Below are 9,225 nucleotides of genomic sequence, written 5' to 3'. Positions count from 1 at the left end.
ACTAATATCGTGGGATGTTGAAAGGAATCTTAACTTGTATGAAAGGCATGGCCAGGCATGTTTTAGGGCTAGGGCTCAGCAGTGAAGACTGGCACTCCTGTGCAGGTCCTGCTGCTGTGGAGGTCATCTGCTGAGCACCTGCATTTTGCTCTGCTGAGACTCCTCCGATGTAGGGGGGGAGCGGGGCAGGCGGGATGGGTCATCCAAAGTTGGGGAAATCACCAGCAAAACTGCCCCTGAGAGCTGCAAAGTGCTTTGGCGGGGGAAATAACCGAAATATTAAAGTGCTCTTGCACAAGCTGAGATGGCATCAAGGAAACCTTCCCTTGGACACAGCGGCAACGCCTTCCGCGGAACTGCTCTATTTCCAGCTCTTTGCAGCGTTCAACAGCAATGAATGAAGAGTGTCTTCTGTATTAATAAATCATGATGTCACCTCGTTTCACGGGTTAAGCAATATCCTCTTCAGATGCTTATACTATCGAACGTAAGAAGGGAAACTAGAAACAAAGTGGATTTTGGGTACTTTCCATGCACGTAACTCTCGTGCTGCATGCATGGAGGGAGACCAAGACAGATTGCACAAAAAAGCAAAGTGCAAAGAAAATTTGAGCTGGGGGGAACTGAAAAGAAAAAAGGTCTCTTCCCCAGCAGCACCACTTTCTGAGCTGACTTTTTGTTGCTGGTTACCAACACTGTTTTGGCACCATGATCCACTTCTTTCCGCATCCCCGTGACAGTCTGCACTTACTGCTGTGTCTTGCCTCTGGCTCTCCAGGCCACCTACAAACGCTACGGCAGGGCAAGTTTATCCTTTCCATCCTCCCCTCCGCCTGCCTCCCTCTGTACCCCACATCTTCACTGCGTTTTTCCCTCCAGGAAATTTTCGTCTCTGCTTTAAGCACTTGGATTCAGGCTGGTACCTAGACCTATGAGCGGGGCCTGGCTGCTGCAGGGGATGTTGCCTGCGTAGGGCCTGAAAGGCTCAGGTACCTAATTAGAAATATGGGCAACATAGATCAGATTTTGCTTTTATTTTGCAGCTGATGGGCCAAGAGCACCTGCAGCACCAGGAATGCTTTTTTTTTTTTTTTTTTTTGAACAAACTTAAATGCGCCCGTCCTGCCCTGTGCCCATTGGCAGAGGAGGGACTGGCCCCGGGCAGCACTTTCTGCGCCCCTACTCATGGGGTTATTGGGGTGACCTGCCTTCACTGGGCAAATTCTGGGACTGCTATGGATGCTGATCAAGGAGGTCACTTGTAATTAAAAAAAAAAAAAAAAAGAGAGAGAGAGACATTTACTGCATACTTGAAATCATATACATCACATTTAATCTCTGCAGCCATATGCAGTTACATAGGCGAAAAATGTGAGCAAATGCACAGAAGAGAAATTGGGGACAGGGGCTGCTGTTTTGCAATGATTAAACAGTGCGTATGGGATGGGAGGAAGGGATTCCCGTGCTGTGGCTGGCTGGCCTGCGGAGCCGGGTGTGCACATCTTACGCACCGGGAAGCTTGGCGGGGAAGGAGAAGAGGGGCAGGCGCCAGATCGATCTGCTGCAGTTATTATCTGAAGCGGGCTGCATTTGCTGACCTCGCCTGGCATCACCAACCGGGTGTAAAACAGCTGCGAAGGAATTCACAGCAGTGGCTAGCAGGGAGAAATTAAAAGAATTACTTTTTTAGAAATCGAAAGATTAAATGAGGACACCGAAGTAAGGCTAGAATTTCTGGAGTAATACATCTTCCGGATGTCACTTGGATTTTCTCAGCAACACAAGACTAATGATTACTGCTTTATGCCCAAAGGCCCTGATTAAGTATGTTCTTAAATGAAGCGCATGCTTGAATATCCTTCCTGGATGAGGATGTTTTTTGAATCAAGCCCAGCTACCACCTCCCATGTGGCGCCCGGTTGTAATTTGGGTGTCCTTTCCATGGAATGAGTCATGTCCCACAGCTTTTCCATAGCCAGATACCGTCCTCTGTAAAACACTGCCGGCTCCTGTCCCTTCCCTTGCCAAAAGGCAGTGCAAACTCGGTGATGACAAGCCGAGCAGCACATGCAACACGGAGCATGGAAATGGCAAGGTCTGGGCCGCAGCTTCGCTGTGACACCGCCTTTCCTACTGCTGCTTGCAGCCACAGAGACAGGCGGCCTTACGTGCAGCTCCAGAAATCTCCACTCTTCTCCCCTGCAACTTTTACCCTGAAAATAAAGGCACGCTGGCGAGGTTAACACATGGACACGCACTCCTGTATAATCACGAGTGTACGGATATTTCTTACAAGCATCAGCAGCGGTGGCAACCGAGGGCAGCGGCACATATTAGCCTAGGTGGCTTGTGACCCAGTGGTGTGAGATCAGATGAGTGGTGTTGGGTGCTGCCAAGCAGCTGGAGTTAGACACACCAGAGACCTTTTAGGTAACACCCTTCTCCCTCAAGAAAAATAAGAGCTCCCCATTTAAAAATCAAAGAAGAAAGACTGATTCTCACTAAAAGCAAAGATTTAAAGCTGGCTACTATGATTTCTGAAGACTGATGTCCACTTACAGTAGATAACAATAATATCTAGCTCTTGAAAGTGCAATTACGTGAAAGATAGCACTAGTTAGAGATGGGTCTGGCACACACAATTCAGTCCGGCTTCCGACATGGGCATTTTTAAAGTTCAGGGTCACCCGGAGGTAAGGCTTGCTTTCAGCATGCTCTTTTGTGGCCAGTTCACATCTTTTTGTCTGTCTTGGCACTGCTGTGAGCGTTGGGTTGGACTAGATGACCTCCAGAGGTCCCATCCAATGTAGCTTAGCCCCTGTGTGTGCTCCGTACACCTTTTTGGTATTACCAGGAACAGGACTAAGGTGGGCAGCACTCCAGCTTAGCTGGATGCAGCGGCAGAAGGGACAAGTGGTAGACCAGGAGCTGTTTCACATGAGGTTACACAGCTCTCAGAGGCTGTGTGTTTAGCAACATGTCTTACTCCCACCAGTTGTCACACCTGATCAAGAGCTAAATCTGTGCACATGAAAGAAAGCAGATTTTTTTTTTCAGATTGCGAAGACATCATAGCTTCTTGCAGCTTTCACAATATCTGTGCTACACCAGTTTCGATTCCTAAATCTTTGATTTTGGCAAAGCTTTGTGAGGTGCCCTATGCCTGGAGCCCCTCACCTCCAGCTCTGGCTTGCTGAATCCAGGCGATGTCCCGGGAGTTTGCGGTGGCCCTGGCTGCAGAGCAAGCTCTGCATGTCAGAGCTTCGCTGTTCACGTGCTTACAGAAAATTTGCCTGCAGTTAAACTGTCCGTAATGATCTTACTGTTTCTGTCATATCTTCTACTCTTATTGCAGCTTCTTTGGGGTGGAAATCACAATTTATTTACTACATTTCTGTACAAGGCCTGGAGTGGGATCCTTAGGGGCTATGACAGCCAGTCCCACAAAACCAGGTGGAGCAATAAGAGGCAAGAAACTGTGGGACAACAAGACATTAGGTAAAGCTCACCGTCACTGTTCTCTGTACACGTTTCCATCCTCAGGGAAATACTGGATACCGACCCGGCATCCTTTGTATCCTACCATGCAGAGTTAAGGGGTTTGAAAATGAGGGAACAGCTGTTTACAAACACTCTCTGCACCCTCTCCAAAGCTGGTCCTCCTTCTTCAAAGTGTATTGCAGAGGATATCATCTGTCAAAATACATTAACGAGATGCTCTGGCCATTAGACCTTCTCACCAGGTGTTAATTATTACTTGGTTAAACACAGGCAAATCCTCTTATACGTGTTCTTCCCAAGGATAATGGATTAGGCTGATCCTGTATATGTGCTCACAGGGATGCACACATGCATATGTACACATGCACGCACGCGCCCGGGCTCAAGCTCCCGTATTAGACAATACGCAGAAGTGCAGTTAAACCCATACGTAGCTTTATGCTCGGACTCAGGGGTGATGGGTATCAAGGGAAAGGACGATGGCTCCAGCTCCAACTCGTCAATGACAGGGATTAATGCGTGTTTTACTCATCCCGCTGTACAAATTGCTTCCACAGAAAGGCGCAGGTCTCACCTTTCCCAAGTGACTGCGATGCTCAGGGAGCACGTGGCATCTTGGTCCTCAAGACATACGTCACCTGCTATAGGGGAGCCCATAGGCACATTTGGTGGCTCCCTCTTCCTGGCTGCACAAGGGGACCTTCTTCTGCAATTTCTTCCTCCGCAATGAGGCGGCTGAGGCTGATGTGATGTTGATGCCACCTTGCAGACCAGAAATGCTAGAAACAGCCTCTGGCGTGGGGCACCCCTCTACAAGTGGAGGCAGGCATGGCAGGGTGGTTTTATTTATGGAAAATAAGCCACTGGTTTATTTTCTAGCAGAAATTTGGGTTTTCATTGTCATTTTAAATGAGGCCAAGCAACTGATATAATCATGTGTCTCCAGGAACAGGAGCTCTGGAGGTAGGACTCCAAGTCCACTTTGGCGCAAGGTGAGGAGATGCTGAAAAAGACACAGCTTTGAGAGAAGCAAAGCTTAGCTTCACTGCTCAGTGCTCTGATTTCTCAGCCCCACAAATACAGAGCTCAGATTCCCTGGAGAGGGCAGGAAGGACAGCAAGAAATCCTCTCCAGCTGAGAGGTGATGCTGAAACCCACCTGTGCACCGGCTTTGCTCTCACTCAGCTCTGATCCCCAGCTCCGACTGCACTGGCGGGACTCACAAGCAGAAAGGGGGGGGATCAGTCAGTGCAGGAGCCAAGTCACTCACTTTCATGGCAATGAGTCCCAAGTGTGCTCAGCTTGTCCCATGCAATCAGTGCTTTGTAGTAAAACTAAAAAGACCCTTTTTCAAGAGGTACATGAAGAAAGTGCTTCTGAATGGGTGCAACATTACAGGCAGCTCTAATAAGGTGCTCTCTTCAAAGATCCAGACAAACTTTGTGGTGCATATGCATATATATCTCATTTTTCAGGACTTGTTGGCATTTCCAGACACTTGGGGCTTTGTCTTGGCAGCTGGCTCAAGGTCTCACATTGGCATCTGGGTAGTCTCACTGAGTTATTCACAGCTCTGACTTGCACTTGGTTTGATGCACTCAGAGGCACTGTAGTTGCCTGAAATACAGGCTGGGGGATTTTGAGAAGGCACAGTCTGCCTGAGAGGTCCAGGCTATGAGGATCTCAGCCTCCTGGCTAGGATTTACCAAAAAACTTTCAGTCTTTCCATGTAAAATGGGTCTTACTTTCCTTGGATCAGGCTCCATGTTAAGTGTGGGCTTTTCATGGAGACTTGCATTTGGAGTGAGCACCTGAGACTACAAGCTGATGTCTTGGGCCTAACGAAAGTGTTGCTTACTTCAGTGTGGCCCAAGTTTCTCCCTACCTCTTAGCTGTTTTGAAAACTGAATCCATGATTTTCCCTGGAGACAGGAGATTTGAGTGTATTGGGGTTAATTTTTTTTCATCTTCTCCTGAGTTTGTCCTAGCAAAGACAGAGTTGCCTACATGCCGTGCAGTAATCTGCTGTCTCATGAGGACCTGGTTACTCCCAGGAATCAGTATGCTCTTTCTTCCTGCATTGCTGCATTGTTGCAAATCATCTATAAATAGTATTCTTAAAGACCAAAGCTGCATATTCTTTATCATAGACAAAGCAAAGACCAGCATCTCTGCATGCCACCTCTCCTTGGACTCTGCTTCCCTCCCCGTATGTGCAGATCAGCAGTAACAGCGTCCTTCCTTTGAGATGTCGTTCTTCAGTTTTCTCAGACCAGTGACCTTTTATTTGAAAGGCTTCTTAAGGACACAGGGTATTCTGCATGGCTGAAATTACTGCATGTGCTCCACCAGATGCTGAGGCGTATTCCCTCCCATCCAACGTTACTCTGAGCATTATATTTTCTTGGCTTAGCACTGTTATGAAATGTCAGTGCTTCGCAACCTCTGACTCTCTTTTGCAACATCCCCAGGGGAACGCAGTCTCCTTTAAAACAGTGCTTCAGCTGGGCAAACCCTACAAACTTGCATCATCTTTTACTTCAGGAGAATCTCAGTCATCCCTGCAAGGCAGGTAAGATACAGCCGCTCAAGAGATGAAAGCAAGATGTGCTCAAAGTGTATCTAGAAGACAGTTGTTCGTGGAGTTATTTGAGGACTGATTTTGGTTAATATTTGCCTGTCACACAAAAGAGGGAGGAGCGCATCATGAAATTTCCTGATGACACAAAAATGGGAGTGCTTGTCAATACACAAGAGGCTCCAGGCTATCAAGCAGGAAGAGCTGCGTGACCTTGAGGATGGGAACAATATGGATGGGATGAACCTCAGTTGTGCCAAATGCAAGATTTGGCACGTAAGGCTTAAGCATAAGGATTTCTCTGGGGAAAAAAAAGAGAAAAAAATAAGTCAGTGAAAGACCCAAGTGTATTAGCTGGTCACAGGATTACTAGGAAATGGCAATGTGACATGGCCATGAAATGTGATCAAGGCTACATGATATATTTCCAGCAGGGCCTGGAAAGTATTAGTGACAGAGAACAACTGCTGATGGGATCCTATGAGGAGGCTGCAGCCAGCTTTATTCACCTGGATTCAAGAAAGATGAATTGAGACTGGAGCAAGCGTAACTAAGTGCTGGCAGGGTGCTTGGTGGTAGGTTGGAGACCCTGCTTAGCAGCAGGAAACTAAACGGGATTCAGCCTAACAAAAATTAAAGGCTGGAGTGTACATGATAGCTCTATAAATACCTTGTGTTATACTGAAAACAATGTTGGCACAAGGACAAATGGATATAAATTGGCCATTAGCCTGGGAATCAGAAGAAGGCTTCTAACCATTGGAGCAGGCAGGTTCCGGACTAGCACGAAACACAGCTTGCTTTAAGATGCTATGTGATCAATTTTTGACTGGCACCATTTGATGTGGCTGCTTGAAATGACTCGATGACCCAGGAAGTCCCTTCTCCTCCGAACTCCTGTTGTAGGCACAAGTCCCACTTTCTTGCTCGGACAGAAGCCCTTACTCAGCCACAGAAGAAGGCACAAATCCTTGCAACCCTGCACCGCTGTTTCAAGGCTTGGCATAACCTAACTCCTAATTTGTTAGTGGCAATTATTTAGATTTCACGCATTTCTTACAGAATAAATTGGAGACTTACATCAATAACCAGTTTCTTTTTTTTGTAGTTAATACTTTGTACTTATATAGCATCTTTCATCTTTCAAAGTGCTTTACATACATTAATTATTTAATTCTCCTCGTACCCCCTTTGATCTAGGCAAGTATTACGATGCTTAGTTTACAAATGGGGAAAACAAACACCGAAGAACAAATTCTTGTTGCTAGGCTCAGCCCACTGGGATCAAGGCAGTTTTGTGGGTCTAACAAACGGCTGGCTTCTGAAAGGAAAGGGTTCCTGATGTGCCTGTGGTCAGCAAGTGATCTGGCAGCGGCGGTTGGGCAGTAAGTATTTTGGATGCTCCCCACTGTGGAGAGGGTGAGGGAGAGGGGCTACAAGGGTGGGCTTTTGCAGGGCCAGGTGTGGGATGTAGGATAGATGGCCAGAAAATGCTGTCCAGTGCTCCTGGGAAAGACCCAGAATTAAGTTTAATTGAAGTATGTAGAACAAAGCCATCAAAGTGGCTAGGCAACCAAGACCCAAGCAACGGGAACGAACTCAAAGAGCTGAAGTAGGTATTGAGTAAGAGGTAACACTGATCAGGGTAGACGTGCGTTTACTGAAAGGACGTGAAACCTCCCTTTCCAGTTAAGAAGAAAATAACAGCTGATGTCGTTTTGATTGTTCTTACATTGAATGTTTATGTAGTTTTTCTGAGTGGCTGTCGGAAGCTGGTTTAGAGATTTTATTGCTGAATAACTGAGCAATTTTTCTTGCAAATTCACGCACTGATGTTCTGTGCGTGTTTGGATTGCTGTGATTGTGTGGTGGTGCTGCAAACGCACTCTGCCTTTTTCTGAGCAGAAGTCTCCTTATGCCCTTTTTTTGTCCTTAGTAAAGGACATTTCTGCCTTACAGGAGCAAGGAGTGTGGTCTATTAAGCAGAGCAGGAGCCTGGGAAACAACACACACGGGCTCTAGCGCTAATTCCGCCAGCGGTTTGGTGTGTGGCACTGCATAGGAGCAGCTGTGTTTCAATGCCGGTGCCAAGAGGAGGACTTAAAAGACCAGGCTTCTGATTTTGACAGATATTTACTCATTTTGTGACTAAATGAACACTATTCAGTGAGGGCTCAGGGCCCACGTCACGTTGTTCGCGTGGGAAGGGTGAGCTGGGCTGGCCCTGGAGCAGCTCCTGCGCTGCTCCTCCGTGTCAGCCACGATTGCGCCGTTGCCTTCTGGGGGAGAAAAGGGGAAAGAGCATGAATCTGGGCATACTTTTGCTATATGGAATATTTTTCTCGTTACTGCCAGAACACATTTCTCGAGAAGCAAAATGACTGAAGATTTTCAATTTCATGGTCATTTTGATATGCTAAATGGTGCCGAGAGAGTTAGTGGGAAATTAACAGGGTTCATATCCCCATAGAACGTGGAAATTGCAGTCAAAATGGTGCTGCTAAATATTAGTAATTAGCAAAACTGATTTTTAAAGTGTGGTAATTTAATGAGCCGCAAGCTCTGCTCACTTTATGTCACTGTTACCCACAAAATAGACAACACATAGGAGAGGTAAACTCCTCACCCACACAAATCCCTCGGGCACCTGAGGGTAACAATGGTGAGATACATGGAGCTGTATACTAAATACAAGGAAAATTGTATTAATGAAGCAAGGCTGCAAGTTTAATCTAACAAACACAGTGGATTCAGAGATGCAGTTATTGCAACAGTCTTTTTCTCTCACTCCCTTCTTCCTGTGCATTTATTAGCACTTATTTGTTATTACGTATTCCTTAGGGTTTATGTCCCTCATAATAGGACCTCACCCTGTCCCGTTGTAGTTTATCCACATTCGCCCTATCCACACATTTCCACTAGATTTATTAATGATCTGCCAGAACCTGAGTATATCGGTATGTTAGAGCATGCCAGCGATTTATCTTCCCCCAGCCTTTCGACCGGGGGCAAAGCGAGTGCAGTGGAGCGCTTCCCTTGGGGCTTTTCACAGAGCAGAGGCACGCATGCATGGGTTTTGGGCACTTGGAGCAGCCGTGGGGAGGACACGATGGTCCTTCCTTCCAGAAAAGCTCGTCCCATGGCCG

Source organism: Rhea pennata, chromosome 1 (assembly GCF_028389875.1).
Source record: "Rhea pennata isolate bPtePen1 chromosome 1, bPtePen1.pri, whole genome shotgun sequence".
Classification (NCBI taxonomy): Eukaryota; Metazoa; Chordata; class Aves; order Rheiformes; family Rheidae; genus Rhea; species Rhea pennata.
This window is presented reverse-complemented; position numbering follows the sequence as displayed.